At 44.1% G+C, this 19,751-nt stretch overlaps 1 long non-coding RNA gene across 2 annotated transcripts; it reads right to left on the bottom strand.

Annotated features, from left to right (window-relative positions):
• Positions 1-666: 666 nt before the first annotated feature.
• On the bottom strand, positions 667-18,667 carry LOC114593323 (uncharacterized). 2 transcript variants are annotated; one of them, XR_013392367.1, is made up of 4 exons: positions 18,471-18,667; positions 7,661-7,727; positions 2,363-2,481; positions 667-1,430 (listed from the first exon to the last, which is right to left on the bottom strand). It is a non-coding gene; the product is annotated as an uncharacterized LOC114593323 (long non-coding RNA). The 2 variants fall into 2 exon arrangements; XR_013392368.1 differs by lacking the exons at positions 7,661-7,727; positions 18,471-18,667 and adding exons at positions 3,324-3,461; positions 12,767-13,364.
• Positions 18,668-19,751: the final 1,084 nt, after the last annotated feature.

Raw genomic sequence — 19,751 nt, 5'->3', positions numbered from 1 at the left:
CTTCCCCTGCATGTGAAGACAGGCTCTGGCAGATTGAGCAGATGTGACCAATCGTGGGTCCAACGGTCAAGAAGGCGGTTTTTGCACATGCTGTAGAGGGAAGTGGCATGTCAATAATTCATTTAGGAATGCTTCATTGTTCTCATGCTTGTGATGCATAGTCCAAGGCAACCCCACTTTTAAGTCTGAAATGGGCAATGGTGGTGTATGCCAACTGAGAAGAGGAGGATCAAATGAGCCTCAAGCTTCCAGGCTTCTCAGAGCTTTTGCAAAAACCCCATTACATCAGGAAACATGAATATGTATTCCTAATTGCAGAGTCAAGGTGGGTCTAATGGCTGGCCAATAGAGGAGTATCTTGTAAACCCAGATTTCAAGCTTGGTTCTCCACAGCATAGTCTTGGGACTCTGCCTACTGAATTAAACAAAAGATTGCTCAGGACTGGATTTTGACTGAAACTCGGGGTGTTCAAGGCAAGTTTAGGAAGGGGTAATTTAAAATCATGCTGTGGCACCTTTCCCAGAGCTATCTTGTAAATTCAACAGCGAGGGACATTGAAAATGTTCATTTCAAGATAACAGCTTGTGTCTTTTGAGAGCTTCGCTGGATGAAATAGCCATCAGCGCTTTCTGATCATGCAAATATGAGTACCGGTCACTGGAGGCAAAGTTCTTAAATGATGACTTTATTGTTCAATAATTCCCATCCCAGTTTTCTTAGCTACAGAGGCCCAAAGCATGAGAGTCACTGCAAACCAGCAGTGTTGCAGACTTGTGTTTTCCATGTTTCATGACTCCTTGAGATACGGTAATTCATTTGGGATTTAGACAGCAGGCAGGAGAATAATAGCTTTAGCTTTTCATTTAATGGGCTTCTTTTCCTTTTCATCATATCCAATGTCAGTAAAATTACATTCGTAGGAGCACATTTACATCAAACATGACTCACTATTTTTAATTAGAAATACTGGCAGAAAATGATTGGGAACATGTCTTCTGGTAACGTTCATTTCACAAAGTACATTTCAATTGCTGCTTTTTTCTTTCTTTCTTTTTAAGTCACCCCAGTCAACTGCAAAGTCTCCTGTTGGAAATAGTCCTTTTGGTTTCCCACATGTTCAGGACCAGAGAGAAAGGCAAGACAGCAACGCCTCATCCGTTAGCCTGGCTAGGACCATCTGCCATTCTGCTCCTCCCTCCCAAGAACAGTCATCATTGGCAGCCTTTACACCTGGCTTTCTCAGAGGCCCCCTTCAATTGGCATCAGAAGATCAGGCAACACATCAAGGAATCCTCCTCTGGTCTGTCTACAGCCAATAGCTATTTGGCTCTTTGTTGGTGGTAGAAGAAAGCAGTGCAGATCCGAGTTGGATGTGACTTTTATCAGCTACCTGTAGGGCCTTGGAGGTAGTGTGGTCATGTATATAATACTGAAAAAGAGGATATGCTTCACACACCCAGAAAGGACACAGATTTCCATAAAATGTGCACACACTAATTTGTATGTATAGGTGCAAATTCAGAAAGGATGACACTCAGTTGGTTAGAACATGGTGCTTGTAACACAAAGGTTGCAGGTTTGATCCCCATGTGGGACAGCTGCATATCCCTGCGTTGTGGGGTGGGGTTGGACTTAGGTGGTCCTCAAGGTCCCTTCCAACTCTATGATTCGATGTGTACTTAATTCAAATAGAAATACAATACATGTCACCATACTGGGGAAGACAATGATGACCTGTATGCCTGCTCAGTCTGCAATCCAGGCATTGTTCACCATTAACAGGCAACTTTAAGGCCCCACTTGCTGTCTCCCTTATCTTTAGGTAGACTTGGACGGGACAGAGGTCTCTCCTCCATAAAGTTGGTCATAGTAAAGGTAAAGGTACCCCTGACCATTAGGTCCAGTTGTGGACGACTCTGGGGTTGTGGCGCTCATCTCGCTCTATAGGCCGAGGGAGCTGGCGTTTGTCCACAGACAGCTTCCAGGTCATGTGGCCAGCATAACTAAGTCACTTCTGGCAAACCAGAGCAGTGCACAGAAACACCGTTTACCTTCCCGCCAGAGCGGTACCTATTTATCTACTTGCTTTTGAATTGCTAGGTTGGCAGGAGCTAGGACCGAACAATGGGAGCTCACCCCGTCACAGGGATTCGAAGCGCCGACCTTCCGATCGGCAAGCCCTAGGCTCAGTGGTTTACACCACAGCACCACCCACGTCCCTAAAGTTGGTCATATGGCCAACTTATTTTAAAGTCAAAAAGTGGGGTAAGTATTCTAAAAATAAATAATGTATGCATGCATCCCTTTTGGGGCTTATGATCTTTCCAATTGTATGATTCCATGAATCTTAACTATTGTCACCTGGTAAATGCAGGCTTTCGTAGATGTAAAGGACAGGGCAAAATGACAAATGGATTGAACCAGGAAGATGAATGCTTTGGCTGCAATATATTTGATGTGGAGTGGCACGGTACACAGGCCTGCAAAGGGAGAAAGCAATATGCTACATTAGTCAAAGCAGGATATAATGAAGACTATCAGCCTACAGGATGGTAAGTAAAGGACAGGTATTGAACATGATGAAAGGTAAAAGACAGCAGAATTGGGCTACGTCCTAGATGTGTGAGTTATGGGCATGGGAAATGTCAAAATAACCTTGAGTCTGTGAGAATGATTGCTGCAGAGGATGTCAATGGCATCAACAGATTTGTCAGAGGAAATTATGGAAATAAATTAAGATTGATGCAGGTATCAAATAAGCCATCAAGCCCCCACTGTATTTAGTGTAAGAAATGACAGGAGCTAAATGAACGTTGTAGAAAGGTTTCTGAGGAGCTAGTGGCTCCAACAAATTCCAAGAAACTCTGCAAAAAATGGGGGGAAATATTACAGCAATTAAAATTGCACGAGTCAATTTTTTTCATTATAACCTTAGAATAAATGAGGCTTATATTCCTAAATGTAGTGACAAAGAGCTATATATAGGCGAGGAGTATTAATTATACATCTCTTCGTTGGGGAGTAATAAATCTCAGTTGAGTTAATGTCATTAATTAACACAATTTGATAGGGGACGATATTGAGTTGTGCTGAAACCCTAGGAAAGGCCTTTAAATATTCTTTGCGATTCTGCGCCTGCCTCTTTCAGTGCTCGCTTTACCTTCAAATTGGGAAGCTTGTTGATTCATTTTACTGTGGGGAAACTTTCAGAATCACAAGCAGCTGAGAGTATTTAGCAGAGGAATAGAATATATTTAACATTCTGCTATTGCGTACTGTATTCTATAATACTAGGGAGTGCCTCCCTGTTTGCTCCACTTACCAACTCCATGGAGAAAGAAAAGGAAGAGAAGTCCCTGGCATATCATAGTGGCACCTCCACCTTCTCTTGAGGTTACCCATAGAGAAAAAGTCAATGAGTGACCATTAGTCATGATAGCCATTTGCAGGCCTTCAGTTGCTGGAGAAAAATAATGGGAGAGGATTATTGCCTCCATGACTTGCTTTTGGGCTTTCAAGAGGCATGTGGTCAGATACCGTGGGAAACAGAATGTTGGACTTGGGACTCTTTGTCTGATCTGAGACAGCTCTTCCCATGGTCTCACTGTCTAGAAAAACTAATGTACTGGTAGATGAAGTTGTTCCCAACTGGCCCAGTTGTCATAGATAGTTCTGTTCAGTGGTGGCTGGTGCCCATTGGCATACCCTCCAACATTTCTCTGATGGAAATGGGGACATCCTATTCAATAATAATAATTTTATTATTTGTATGCCATCTGGGCAGCTTCCAACGTATTTAAAAACATAATAAAACATTATTTTTTATTTTTTAAAAAATTCATTCTGTAGGATTGCCTGTCTTCTGAAAGTTGTATAGTTACTTATCTCCTTGGCTTGGGGGCGCATAACTCCATACCCTCCAACATTTCTCTGATGAAAATAAGAGAGTTCCTAAGGAATAGTAGGACAATCTGGAATCAAATCAGAAACCAGGACAGGATTTCCCCAGGAAAATAGGGACACTTGTGTTAGGATTTTTATCCACCCAAGCTGCTCAGCAAGTAGCGCTATGTTGTTTATATCATGTGAGTACCTGAGAGCATGAGACAGGAAGTCTCAGGACTGTTGGAGTATTGCTGGTGTGTTTAGTTTCACTTCTGTGTGTTAGGCTGTTCTGAACTCATGCTGAGAGAGCACAGACATGCTGGTTTATTCCTTGTATATAAACTGTTAATAAAGTATATATATATAAGTATATAAAGACTGTTAATAAAGTGACACGGGTGGCGCTGTGGGTTAAACCACAGAGCCTAGGACTTGCCGATCAGAAGGTCGGCGGTTCGAATCCCTGCAGCGGGATGAGCTCTCATTGCTCGGTCCCTGCTCCTGCCAACCTAGCAGTTCGAAAGCATGTCAAAGTGCAAGTAGATAAATAGGTACCACTCTGGCGGGAAGGTAAACATCATTTACGTGTGCTGCTCTGGTTTGCCAGAAGTGGCTTAGTCATGCTGGCCACATGACTGTACGCCGGCTCCCTCGGCCAATAAAGTGAGATGAGCGCCGCAACCCCAGAGTCGGTCACGACTGGACCGAATTGTCAGGGGTCCCTTTACCTTTTTTAAGTAGTTTTATAGATACTGATTGACTCTTCTTCTGCTACGAGATGCCAGAAGTTGAGCATGCTCCTCTCAGGAGGGAGGGGTCTCTTATCACCGGTCTCTCTGGACTGAGGAAGATTTACAGCCAGAGCGTGACCACCAGAGAGACGCCCCAGTGTTTTGGGAAGGTGGTGGCCTTCCCGGGTATTTTTCCAACAACTTGGGGTGTGTGCATTGGGATTGGTAGGGCAGAATTCAGTGAGATCAACAGAAGGTAATGACAGAGCCAATGGATGGATGCTAACCCTGTAGACACACCAATGACAACAGGTAGTTGCTGCACCCTTCACTCCCTGACTTACTATAAGTAAGAAGGGTGGCAAGTAGGGCACTGGCTGAGGGCAGGCTGAGGTTGGTGGGTCAGTGAACCAGCCGCCACTGGTTCCATTCAGGGGGGTGTCTAAAGTGCAATGATACGAATCCCCCTCCCTCTGTCCCTCCCTCCCTCTCCTCAGTTGTTCAGCACAACTTCCATTACTGATTCTGAGATACTGCTCCGAAGTTTGGAGAAAAGGCCACAGGGCGTTTAAAGATACTGACACTCTTCGGATTTTATGATCCAATCTATTATTATATAAAAAGATAGTTTGTTCAGCTTTGTCTCCAATACTTCGCTGTGTCCTGGAGCAGGATATAATTCAGTTGTGGGAAATGTCCTTATGATTCACTGACTGTTACTTTGCTCTGCACATATCTCGATAATTGCCATCTTCTGACCACACAGCTTTAGACAGAAAATATATCCTGTGCATTCATATTTCATTCGCTGGAAGGCTGCAAGGGTTTCCCAGGCCTCGTCCCCCCCCCCCCCTTTGTGAAGAAAAAGAATACATGTCCTGATTAATTTTAATCTATCTGAAGCCTTTTGGTTAGTAATTCTAATATCAATCAGAGTGCAATTACCATCAGTTGAGAGTGCTAATATTGATCAAGCCATAACTTGTATCATCAAAAGTGTTCTTTATTTCAAACGGCAAGCATGAAAAGCCACTGCCTTATAGTCGATGTAAGCCATGTCGCTCCATTGTGGTTCGGAGATCAACGCTTTGTGCTCTTTGAACACATTTTAGACCATTGACTGAAAAGCCAGTCTAGACAAATTCTCCTTCAGATCAACAATCACCACCAACATTGCAATTCCAATTATACCCAGCCAGATGGGAAGGGTATAAATATTATTATTATTGCTTGGGTTGCGAACGTAATCTGTGCGGGATGCAGGTTCGCAACCCGCAGCGTTCACAACCTGCAGCGGCGTGTCTGCACATGCATGGGCTGCAATTCGGTGCTTCTGCGCATGTGCAAAGCGTAAGTAACCCGTTCTGGTACTTCCGGGTTTTGGCAGGTCCGTAACCCAACAAAACACAACCTGAAGCGTCTGTAACCCGAGGTATGACTGTATTATTATTATTAATGTTATTATTATTATTAATGTTATTATTAATGTTATTGTTATTGTTATTTAGAAAATTACCTCTCAGTTTTCCACCCATCAATGCTAGGCATGGTTCTACACTAAATGCCAGTGTTTCCTAATTATAGCTCTGATCTGACTGGTATGGTCTTTGGCTGATTGACACCTGATGCCCTTTTAAAATGTCTTGCGGAAGCAGGGAATGTTGTTTTTGTTTTTCTTATGTATTTTCTTTTTTCTTATTTATTGTGTTGTTATGTTGTGAATCACCCTGAGATCTATGGGTATAGAGCAGTGTACAAATTTAATTAACAAACAAGCAAACAAATATGAAAAGTAAAGAGGAGCCACCATTTTATTGTTTTTTTGTTTTTGTTTTGTATTTGCTGGTATTGTAATTATTTGTATGTTTTAAACAGATTTTATATGTGTATATAATTCTAATGATGTTTCATTGTTTTTTAAATGAAGCTTTTTTCTATGTTTATAGTGATTCTTGTTTTTAATCTGTAAACTGCTTGGGTCATGTCAGAGAAAAAGGTAGGGTATAAAATCATCATCATCATCATCATCATCATCATCATCATCATCATCAACAACAACAACTTGTGTGCGCTATATCAGGTTTAGATGGTTGATATTTTGTCAGTACACACTGTGTTTGCATTCTTTTGGTTTGGATATAAGTAAATATATATTGCTTGTTTTTCATTGTTACTAGATTCCATCAAAAAATTATATACCATCATGCCAAGAAGGGTTGCCTGCAAACGTATGCGGACCTTGGGCAGAGAAAGGTTCCCCGGTGAAATTCATAGATTTTCTGGTGTGTGAATTTGAGTTCTCAGAATAAATTTGCTCCAACCTGCTTAAGGCACAATACTGTCTACTTAGATGGGAGAGACATGACATGTAAAGGTAACTGAGCAACGCAGTCATGGTGTTCTTTAATGCTGACTCCTGCCCAAAGTAACACATTGCTCTGTGAGCTTCTTTCCACCTTGGCTCTTGCCCCAAACAGCTTTCAAGCCAAGGTCAGAGCAGTAGTTCAGCATCACATTCCCAGGGGCACCACGCCATAGGAGAGAGCCTAGTTATCTGAGCTTCGTGATTAATGAGCATTGTAAAGGCTGACAGGAGGGGTGGTAGGAGGTTGGATGTGGCTTAATTAACTCTGACATTAGCTGTAGAAATGCATGCGGATGGAAGCAATGCTTGAAAATTACCACTTGGATTATGGGCTTGGATTGGGCCTGTGTGCTGTGCTGGTTAGGATAACTGATCGCCAAGGCTGGGATGTGGGCAGAAGTTTGAGATGTCCTTAGAGACCAGAACCAAATGCTGGGCAACAAAGCTAGAGTAAATCAAAACCAAAGGACAAGACACAGGAGGATGAATTGAGGAACAAACCAGATTTTATGACTTAAAAACCAGGACAGAAGGAGCAAACTGTAAGGCAGGATTGTTATGTACTGAAGTTCTCACCCTGAGCCAGCAGGGGGATACTGTAGATAGTTCAGGTCCACATATGCAAATAAGGGATCGAAAATGATGTTCAGTGATTGGATAGTTACAGAAAATGGTTACCGTTGCGTTCTAGTGGAGCTCTATATAAGCAGGCTGGCTGAATCCTTCAGTTCAGTTCTGTTCTGGCCTGTAAATAAACAAGAGCTGTTTGAAGAATCGCTGTGTCGTCTGATATATTCACAACTTAACAAGGATCATGAAGCAAGCTGGAAGTCGGGACCAAAGAACAAAGGCTACATCAGGGGTGAAGATTACCTCCAGTCCATGGGCCTAATTTGGACCATCAGGCAATTTTGGCCAAATCATGCAGGCATGCTATATATGACCTGTAAAAAAAGTACAACGGTGGCTGGACTGGGCCAAAAAGAAGCACTGCTGATTGGCTGGTTGCCAGCACTTCATGTGCAGTGCTTCTGAAGCCCCTTAGATCAGTTGATTGGTGGTGTTTCAGAACTGATGGGCTTCCGAAGCGCCGATGATCAGCTGACTAGCAGGACTTCAGAGCAACCTTTGCAAAGAACCTTGTGCTGTGCTTTGAAGTCCCACTCACCAGCTGATTGCCAGCACTCCACCTGATGGTGAAATCAGGTGATGGACTGGTAAGTGGTTAGATCCACTTCCCCACCCCTGGGCTATTCAGTAAAGGAAGACCTTATTGTTCAAGAAAGACTTAGCTGAAATAGGAAGCTCTCTTTTACTCTGTCCTGTCCAAGTGGATCCAAAGATCAGCATGGGTGGGTGGTGTCTGGCTGGGCATTGCAGATACTCCAGCCAATTAGTCCCAAAAGGATTTGGATATAACAAAAAGAGGGCAACAGGAGAAGTGTAGAACCATGAACTATGAAGAGTGTGGAGCCATTAAGTGTAGAGTCAGACCAATTAACCATGTCACAATGAGTCTCCATACCTACTGCCAGAAGATCCTGCAGGTGGGTGGCACTTTCCATGCTACAACCTCCACAAGGAGCAATTGCTGCATTAGGCAGCCAAATAGTGGCTGCCAACTTTAGAATATGTGCTACAAGGGTTAGATTGCTTGTGACCTGATTGTTTCTGGATCCTCTCCCATCTACCTTTCTGTGATTTCCGCCATCTGCCATTACAATATAAGAAAATAACTTTTTCTTGCATTAAGTTCAAGACTGGTTATATCATCCGTTACTTCTCCTAAACCACTGGAGAATGCCCTGCAAGACTCAGCTGTCAAAGGGAATCGGGCCCTAAAATGATAATCAGTTAATTACTGCCAAAATGAAACCATTCCTATTCCCTTTGGGTGCTTTTTGATCGATTCACCAGTCACTTTTCAAAACATATGCAAAAAAAGAGAGAAAAGCGCCAGGAGAAAATAGAAACAATTCCCTTATGCCTTCTGATAAACTTGCCTCTGCCACCCCCAAAATCCATGCCAAATTCGCTTGGAAGGCTAAGGGGAAATGGGAATAGGCTGCTGGTTTTTGTTTGTGTGCACAGCTACTGCAGTTGCTTAATTAAGTCAGGCGGTGGAGGGCAAAGTTCAGCTTTGTTCTTTTCTCTTTTCCTATTCCAGACTTTTTTGGGGATACGTTGTGCTTTTATTTAGGATGCCGTTGGGAAAAGCTGTTGCACAGCCATAACGGTATCGAGTGTAATGAAAGGCAGAGTGACCCTTCTTTGTTATAGCCATGAAGATTTTGAAAACCATTCTGGCAATTTTAAATTATTGCATTTGTAGCCAGCGTATCTTCTGTGAGGGAACTCAAGGTGGTCGACAGGCAGCCTTCCACCCAGGCACTGAAGAGACCCAGACCTCCTTGACCACAGCAAGGTTGACACATCATGCGCCTTCAGATGATGTCCTGGGAATAACCAATCTTCACCTTGAAGTTCTTGAGCACAGGATGTTGAAGGTCAGCATATATCAAGCTGTGGAGTTGCAACAGCACTTGTTTATGTGCAGAGCAGGACTGCAACCCAAGCTCTCTTTCTCTGCCAGCGGGGCGGCACAAAGTGATGTGCCTGTTAGGAGCTCATCCTGCACTCAAATAGGACCCTGGTAGAGACACATGACCAACTGGCATGTTCCCTCCCTCCTGGTCGATCGTTCGGGAGCTTCAAAACCTTTCTTCTGCCCGAACATCACAGCGACTGATGCCAACAGACATCGGCACACTTAGGGATCTGCAGAGTCTTCGCAGCTTGTGTGACAGACCTCAGCATTTTGGCTAATCTACTTTATTTACATATAAACACACACAGAGCACTGCAACATGGCTACCTCCCTCTCTAGCGTCAGACAGCAAAGAGAAAGAACAAAGGACAATAGTCCCACTTCACGGAACACACTAACACAAACATCCTGTCTCTGTCACTTCCCACTTTGTGGAGTCATGTGTATAGACAAAAATCCCATGACTCCAATCATGGAGCAGGAATTCTAACAGTGCCCACTGCCACATGTACAGCCCTGCCACATCCAGCAGCCTGGAGCTGGTGCAGCAATTGGGCTCAGATCAAGCCCCATGCCATAACATGAGAGTAGTGAAAGTGCTGTGGAATCTGATAGATTCCAGGCTAGCTCAGCCAATCCCTGCCCTCAGAGTGCCCCATTTCAGAGTCTTCCACTGGCTGCTGTGGATATTCCTCAACGTGCACATGCCAGCTTAGCCACGGGAGAGCTGGGTGGAGGGAAGCTTCTGCTTAATGCAACACACCCACCCAGCCTGGTTTAAGAGGTTTTGATTGCTCCTGTTACCTATTTAGTAGATGAAGTTGAATAGTTGTACATAGAAGACCAGACCCTCCAAGTGTCCCTATTTTCCAGGGGCAGTCCAGGATTTACAGAAGCTGTCCCACTTTCTGAGTTGATCCCGGAATATCCTGCTTTTCATTGGAGAAATGTTGGAGGGTATGGAGTTATGCAACCACTGAGCCAATGAGATAAGTATACAAACTTTAGAAGACATCTGAAGGCAGCCCTGTATAGGGAAGATTTTTAATGTTTAATGTTTTATTATGTTTTTATATATGTTGGAAGCTGCCCAGAGTGGCTGGGGCAACCCACACAGATGGGCAGGGTAGTAGTAGTAGTAATAGTAGTAGTAGTAGTAGTAGTAGTAGTAGTAGTAGTAATAATAATAGAATAGAATAGAATAGGATGTTCCTATTTTCAAGGGAGAATTGTTGGAAGCTATGGAGGACTGCTTCAGTGGCTGGATGAGAGATGGGAAGGCCTGGAAAAAAGCCAGAAAAATGGGGTCCCCCCCATGGCTTCAAAATTTCCGGAATTTTTACATCTCTAGGCATATGTGAAGTGGTTTTCAAGCACTAGAATGATTTTTGCTTTGTGTTTTGGTACTCAAAGTTCCTTTCCATATAACCTTCACAAAATAAAAGTTTTGGTCACGTTCATTTTTTCAGCTGTGCTCAGGGTGGATGGAAACGGTATTTCTACGTTCTATATCAAATTTCACCCTCAAGATAAGCATAATGGCTGGGCTACAGTACAAATGCCAATTCATTCACCACAGCGCTGATAAGAGCTGCATGCTTTGCTGCTATTGACTGGCTTTCCAAGTTCACTCATTTGTGGAATATCTTGAGATGGCAAGGACGTTCGGTAGAGATCTAAGGATCATTGCAGTAACAGGGCTCTTCATTAAGAGAATGTGTCACAAGAGTTCCCTTTCTGTGTGAGCAGAATAAAAAACGGGTTATCCCTTTGTTACCAGACAGAAAATAATGGTTTGGCATTTGCTTTAGATGTCCCCAGCAAGCTTCTATCTACCATATCTATCAATCTATCACCTGTCTATCTATCATCTATCTATCATCTATCTATCTATCTATCTATCTATCTATCTATCTATCTATCTATCTATCTATCTATCATCTATCACCTATCTATCTATCTATCTATCTATCTATCTATCTATCTATCTATCTATCTATCATCTATCTATCATCTATCTATCTATCTATCATCTATCTATCTATCTATATCTATCTATCTTCTATCTCTCATCTATCTCTTCATAAACAGATATAAAACAACTGCAGGAATGGCCTTTGATGGTTTTTAGGTGGATTTCACTTTCTCATTTGAAGTCTAGGAAGCTACTCTTGCTTTCTTAATTTTAAAGCAGTGTGTTTTGAAATGAACATATATTGATTGTTCCATTTTCTAATTCTTATTTCTTGAGGTGAATGGAATTTCCAGGGGCCTCTCGGCTTCCCTTTGCGAGTGCTAGTTCTCCCATTGAGATGGGATGCTGGTTTCATTGATCCTCTCATTTTTCATGGCAAGCCACTGTTAAACTCATTCTGGGAGGTTGCCCTGAACTGTTTGTAGCTGAGAAATGGAACAGGGCAAATACAGTGGTACCTTGGGTTAAGTACTTAATTTGTTCCGGAGGTCCGTACTTAACATGAAACTGTCCTTAACCTGAAGCACCACTTTAGCTAATGGGGCCTCCTGCTGCCGCCGCGCTGCTGGAGCACGATTTCTGTTCTCATCCTGAAGCAAAGTTCTTAACCTGAAGCATTATTTCTGGGTTAGCGGAGTCTGTAACCTGAAGCGTATGTAACCTGAAGCGTATGTAACCCGAGGTACCACTGTACTAGGAATTTGCTTTTATCATGGAACTAATGAAAACAATGGGGACGTGGGTGGCGCTGTGGGTAAAAGCCTCAGCGCCTAGGGCTTGCTGATCGAAAGGTTGGCGGTTCGAATCCCCGTGGCGGGGTGCGCTCCTGCTGCTCGGTCCCAGCGCCTGCCAACCTAGCAGTTCGAAAGCACTCCCGGGTGCAAGTAGATAAATAGGGACCGCTTACTGGCGGGAAGGTAAACGGCGTTTCCGTGTGCTGCGCTGCCTCGCCAGATGCAGCTTTGTCACGCTGGCCACGTGACCCGGAAGTGTCTCCGGACAGCGCTGGCCCCCGGCCTCTAGAATGAGATGGGCGCACAACCCTAGAGTCTGTCAAGACTGGCCCGTACGGGCAGGGGTACCTTTACCTTTACCTTAATGAAAACAATGAACCCAAAGATGGGAGAGGAGAGGCCTTGTAGCAGAGGGACCACAGCAGACCCAATCCAGCACCCAGGTCACCTGCACACTATGAGAGATGCATTGCATTACTACCGATAGACTTTGGGGGAAAAAATGTCCTTGGATGTACTGTTATTACCAGGTATGTTGAATTCTGCTCCATCACTCTCATCTGTATGATATCCTGTGGTCAGCAGTCAAAATGAAGCAGGTATCTGAAGTTTGTGAAACTCAGGAACTGATATGATCATAGCATTAAATGGCTGTAGGCCGGATAGCGGAAGCAAAGGATGTAGGCTTTGATCTTCTGGAACACTCGGGGGTTGCCTTCTTCCCCTTTTCCAATGTGATGAAAGCTCAACTTCTGCGAAGAGATCCAGTCCAATTTACTGAACGCTAAGATGATAAATGGCTTCACTGAAAACCAGTTTGACTAGGTGAGTTTTGAAACTGTTTTTTCATGGTTTTTAAAAAAGTTGATAAAAGCTTATTTTCTTTCAGAAGAAACGGAGGAAGAAGAAAATCTCCCAAAGTGAAAATTGTGACACACAGTTCCTCTAAAGAAAAATAAAATATAAGAGCCTTACGTGTTCATCAAGTGTTAGTCAAACTCATCCATTTATTAACATTTATCAGTTTCTGTAGCACTCTAAAAACAAGAAAGGGAAATGATTTACGATATGTATACTGCTCGGCCATTACCTTAATCCAGAGACAGTTATTCATGAACAGATCTAACAAATTTTTCCGCATGGGGTGAGATCACTGGCAGAGGAATGGGAGTGTGGAGGGAGCGGACCGCCTCCGGCACCACTATTCAGGTAGGGGGACATGCGCTGCACACCCCGCGCACACCAGGTGCCATACCCCCACAGGCAGCACGTCATGGCCCCAGAACACACACCATGCCACGGGATGCACACCACGCCCCCCCAGAATGCGCATCACACCCACGGGGGGCACCAGCCACACCCTCGCCTGCTCTCCGCCCCTGGTAGCGGAGCATGCAGCTTCACCACTGGGTGAGATCCTGCATTCTCACATAACCTGGTCATGATGCACAACCACATGACCCGGAAGCTGTATGCTGGCTCCCTCGGCCAATAAAGCGAGATGAGCACCGCAACCCCAGAGTCGGTCACGACTGGACCTAATGGTCAGGGGTCCCTTTACCTTTTATGTAAGAGGACAGAATTGAGGCTTTGCTTCAAATTAAATTTGGCCTAGAATCCATTCCCTCCTCCCCAAGAATATGCATGTAAATTTGTTTCTGTTCCTTTCTTTTTTCTCTCCTTCAGCAATTTTTTTCTCCCCTTTTTTCTCATTTCCCCCCCTCTCTTCACCTGTTCACACAGTGGCCAGCCAGATGTCTTGCACTCTCCTTCCTGTGGTTTTCAACAACTAGCGTTCAAAAGCATATTACCTCTGCCAGGGGAAGTAAGACATAGCCATCAGGGTTAGCAGCCATTGATAGCCTCCAGACACCCTCTCCATTCAGCAGTTATAGGAGGAAGATGCAGGATTGCTCTTACAAACCATGCTGGCACCCCCAGCACTAATGTACCACAGGGCTATATACCTTGGCAGCCCTGTGTTTGGCAGCCATGTGAAAGGGATCCTGTATGTTTAACAACAGGCTCCTCCTACAAAGTAGGAGCCTTGGCCAGTCAGGCACAGGAGACTGAACACAGAAGTGGGGCTTGTTCAAAGAGGGATGGCATCCATTAGTGGACCTAACTAAGGCAGGGAGGGGAGCTCTTAATGCACCACCCAAGTTTTAACTGGCATTAGCTGTAGCCAATAGGGAAGCGTGGTATGTAGGAAGAGGTTCGGTATGGCGCAGTGGTCAGAATTGGGTATGAGGAGATTGGGCTTAAAATCCCCACACAGCTGCAAAACCCTTAAATGCCTCAATTTCCTGGCATTTCAGAGATTTGAGTGCACATGGTAACTGCTTAACACCACAGATTAAATCCACTTTCCCCCCTCCTAATTGGATCAGACAGGTGAACATTTCGAGAAAGCCTGGCTGTATATTTGTTTTATTAATCATTCTAGTTTAGAATGAGGTCTCTTCAGAGGTATCTGAAGAAGTGTGCATGCACACGAAAGCTCATACCAAGAACAAACTTAGTTGGTCTCTAAGGTGCTACTGGACAATTTTTTAATTTTTTAAAATATGTATTTCTACTGCATCAGACCAACACGGCTACCTACCTCATTCTAGTTTAGTTCAAGAGGAAGGGGATATGTTTGGTTCTAGAAAAATAGCAAGTGTGCCACATTGATTTCCATTCTACATCCTGGTTTCACCAAGCAACTTGCTTTCGTACTTAAATGACAAAAATGGTTTATTCTCTTCTTGGAGAGAGAGAATAAATGGAGACACTGTTTGTCCTGGGTGACACAGTGACAAAAGCCCAGAAAACAAGGTGTCAAAGGTACAAAAAAGTGTATCGTTAGATGCTTTTCTTATTTGAAGTGTTAAGTCTAGAATTGGAATAGACCTTTGTTTACAGATTCATACATCTCTTTGTCTTCCACTCAGATCAAAGGTGGTATTTTTTGATCAGAGAGAGGGGAAAGGTGTCCTTGGTTTTTGATTTATTCTCTGTATGCTACAATCTGTATTTGGCCTTAAATTAAAACTTCACAACTCCCTGTTGTTTTCAAACCCCACCCAAAAGAACTTGGCACTATAAATGGAGCTGAAATTTCACTAGACTGTGTTCTTTCCCAAAATTATGTAGGTTGGAAAGAGGGTTTGCAACTTCACTCTTACTGATTCTGTTCCTGGTTCTGTTCTGAATGTCCTTCCTTAGACAATGTACAAGGAGGGCCTCTCAGAGAGGTCAAACTGTGAGTCCTTTGGAAAACATGGCTAGGACAGAGCTGCGTCAAGAGTCGGCAAACGCTGCCAGCTCAAAATGTGACTTTTTGTGGCCTTCCACAGAGGTGTGGTATTCCTCCTCCCAACAGAGGAGCAGAAGCTGTGACCTTCCAGATGTTACTGGACTACAAATCCCATCATCCCTAACCAACACATGAAGAGCCACAGGTTTTTTTTTTGCAATACAGCCATTAGAGACTTGCAATCTTTGCAATACAGCCATTAGAGACTTGCTCTGATTTCTGACATTGTCTGATACTAGGCTGTCCATTTGCATGACACCAGCCTTCTTATGGATCTCTCCTCCCAAGGATGTTTGATAGGCCCCCTTCTGTCCCCCTTTTAAAGAAAACTGGTAAACGTCATTTTATTCCACCCTCCTCTGGGGCATCCTTAGTTTTTCTTACTGTATCAAGAATATACAAAATCGGTTTGGTTATTTCATGGGCTTTGTTATTGGTTTTTAGCATTGCCGTGTTCATCTCCCCCTGCCTTGCTTACCTTGATTAATGTTATTACTTTTTAATGAGTTTTATTATTGCTCTATGGCATGTTGTTGGCCACCCTAAGGGATCCCTTGGAGCCATATGGAGTGCCATAAATGTCAACAAGCAAGCAAGCAAGCCAGCCAATTAATGCTGAAACGGAATGCTCTCTTTCAGCTAATACCAACTCAAGTCCCTGATGTGGGGAGGGCAGTTGCTTATGGAGGAACCGTTTGTATGTTGCAAATAGATACTGGGAATTTCAAGGTGTGTGTGTGTGGCAGCATCGTAGTGCATCTTTGTGCGCTTTGTGTACAGAGGTGCATTACACATCTTGCTGCGTCAGCTGAGGGTCGTTCCATTTGCAGGGCAGCTTTTGCATTGCTGCACAAGTGTCTCCAAGGACAGAGATATTTTTCCCTGGAGGTAATAATGAACACCATTCAGATATATGAGAGAAAGTGAAGGGATGCATTCAGCGACACCAATGATTTGGAGACCACATTGGCTATAGAATGGTTTGTGCTGGCTTTCATATAGTATATGTGGGGCTACCTTTGAAGGTGACCCGGAAACTGCAACTAATCCAGAATGCGGCAGCTAGACTGGTGACTGGGGGTGGCTGCTGAGACCATATAACACTGGTCCTGAAAGACCTACATTGGCTCCCAGTACATTTCCGAGCACTATTCAAAGTGTTGGTACAGACGTTTAAAGCCCTAAATGGCCTTGGCCCAGTATACCTGAAGTAGCATCTCCACCTCCATTGTTCAGCCAGGGGGTGAGGTCCAGTGCAGAGGGCCTTCTTGGTAGCGGCGCCTGCCCTGTGGAATGCCCTCCCATCAAATTTCAAGGAAATAAACAACTACCTGACTTTTAGAAGGCATCTAAAGGCAGCCCTGTTTAGGGAAGTTTTTAATGTTTTATGTTTTATCGTGTTTTTAATATTCTGTTGGGAGCTGCCCAGAGTGGCTGGGGAAACCTATTCAGCTGGGCAGGGTATTAATCATCATCATCATCATCATCATCATCATCATTTATTAATTATACACTTTGCATCTAGAAGACACCAAACATTAATCTCTATTTAGAATGGGTGTGGGTGGGTGTTAGAGGGATCTTTGCTGAGACCCTGGCTGTTGGCTAAGGCCTTTGCTACTGAGTTAAACTAAGTATCAGTCTAATATGATTCAAAGCTTTGCTTTACTGTTTTAATTGTGAGCGAGAAATCCAGCTATAGTGTTCAACAAGCACCTGACCTTTATAGCTTTGGATTGATTTAATGCCAGATGATCTGATACTGTACAAATATTAATTTACATCATCTGCACTTTGTGTTCGCTATGATTGCCTAATTTTGGAGAAAAATGAGTTTCGGTCATGCATAGGAAAGAACCGAATTACTAATCTAAATGCTTTGAATAGTCTGAATCAAAAGATGTTTAAAGGGTATGTTGTTGCTGCTGTTAATAAAAATAAATGGCCCTAATACAGAGACGCTCATTCACTGCCATGAGTTCCGGATCGTGTTACATGGGAACATCACCTAACCTCTCTCCCAGTCTGCTCCATTTGGTGTGTGTGTGTGTTTAGGAAATGCATGGATTCGAATTCCCTCTGAAGAAAAAAACAAAAAGCACTGTAGGCTGCAGTCCTACGTATATGCAAATCTGAACTACTTCTGAGTTAACTTTAATAGGATTTTGTGATGAGAGTAGCAATTGCCCACTTGGACCTTGCATTTATCAGGTGCAGGTCCAAAGCAGGGATTTGCAAGGAGAAAGTCAAACCTGTTTCTGCCCAACTTGCCCTTATTAGATCAGGATTTTTGCCCAGCAACCTGATAAAAATTGGAATCAGCGCCCAGATGACTGGAAGGAACTTGTACCTGTGGGGAATTGTTATTTAAATGGCATCTATTTTTCAGTAAGGGAGCTACAACTGCATCAGCAAAAACATGAACTTGCATCTATATGGATCTTTATTTTGAAAAGAAATTGTAGGTGTGGGGGAGTGTGAGCAGAGGATCAAATCTGTTGGGAAAGCGCAACTCCGCATTTGAAGCAGGCTGCGGTTTCTTGGTAGAGAAAGGGAAGTTTGCACATGCTCTCCTCTTCAATGACCCTACAATATTTGTAATAATAAATGAATGATATATAAGATGGCAATCCTATACGTACTGAACAGAATGGGACACTTCTGAGTAGACATGCTTAGGATTGCACTGTAAGGCTATTGTGTGTGTGTGTGTGTGTGTGTGTGTGTGTGTGTGTGTGGAGAACCTCTGTCTCTGGTGCCAAATATTTGGCCCTTGGGACTCTACTTGGCCCCCCATCCCAGGCCACATCATTTGTTGACCCTGACCCTCATCCTCCTCATATGTTTCAAGACATGAGTCTTCAATGCATTAAGTGTAATCACCAAAGTTTGGGTTTCCCCCCTAAAGTTCCCCGAACAATGGAACTTACCTTCAGTTCATGAGGCCAGTCTCATTAGACCTCTGAGAGGAGCATCAGCAAGTTTTGCAATTCTCTATGCCTTCACTGCAGGGCATGCAGGGAATATTAAGCAGGGGAAAAGTCTAAACTTAGAAAGTGACTGGTTTCCTCTCCATGGAGATATGGATCACACATCTAAGTAGGAGGAAGAATGCCATGTTAGGAGATTTAAGCACCGGCTCCTCGAAAGGCTGCTACTGCACTCTGCTGGTCTGTTTCATATCAGCCAGTAACTCCACAGAACGACGCTGCCATAGGGACTTTGCTTTTTAATCACAATGAAAGGGCAGTAAATATGGGACCTCTACACAAAGTTGTCCAAAAAGCATCCACACAGTGTGCATATGGTTTGCCTCAGCATGTTAAACCAGGAGCAGCAAGCCTGAGGCCCTCTAGAGGTTCCTACATCACAGCTCCCATAATCCATGCTGAGTTGGCTGTGGATTCAACAGCATACAGATTCCTCACCTCTGTGCCCTTCCCTCAGGCAGGAAGTTCGGGGCAACTTTCCTGTTTGAGGGGAAAGGTTCCCCGCTTCAGATCTCAAGCTGAAAACTCACTTAGCTGCTCTTTGTGTTAATCCCATTTGTGTTTCCTACCTCCTTCTGTGTTTCCTGAGGCAGCACGCATGGGATGCACCCACATTCTAGCCTCGCTCTGTGAGATGGGGTGGATCGAAAGATAATGGGAGGCCAAGGAATACCTGGTACATGTGCCAGGCCTTCATGGCATATCTCACTGACAAGGATATCAGCGGCCTGTGGACTTGGACCAGGGATAGCCAAGAGGCCATCTTGTCCCATATATCCCTGTCCAGCAATGGCATTCCTCAGATAAGGCACTGCCAGGGGCAGAGGCTGCTAGGGGACAAGCCTTTTTTGGGGGCCCCTATGTTTTTGGGGTAGGGGCCGCCCCCCAATGTCCCAAAAGTGCAGAGCTTCCAGTGGCTGGTTCCTTCTCCTCCTCCTCCAGTCCTGGAGAGGAAGGGGGTTGAAGCAGCCTCCTGCCAGTCACTGAGTTGCACGGTTGCCATGTTTGGCTCCACCCCCAGCTCTTTGCGACATCCTAATGTCACACGCATGGCATCAGGACATCACATGTGCGATGTCGGCCCCCCTAAACTACCCTGTTGCCACTGCTGAAGGGAAGAATCAACAGCAGAGGCGGTTTTAGGGTAGCAGAACTGGTTTTGGTCACACTGGACCCTGCACTGCAGGGGGCGCCACAACAGTGCTGTAGTATGGAGTGTGA

The sequence above is a fragment of the Podarcis muralis genome, chromosome 3 (assembly GCF_964188315.1).
Source record: "Podarcis muralis chromosome 3, rPodMur119.hap1.1, whole genome shotgun sequence".
NCBI classification, from domain to species: Eukaryota; Metazoa; Chordata; class Lepidosauria; order Squamata; family Lacertidae; genus Podarcis; species Podarcis muralis.
This window is presented reverse-complemented; position numbering and strand designations above follow the sequence as displayed.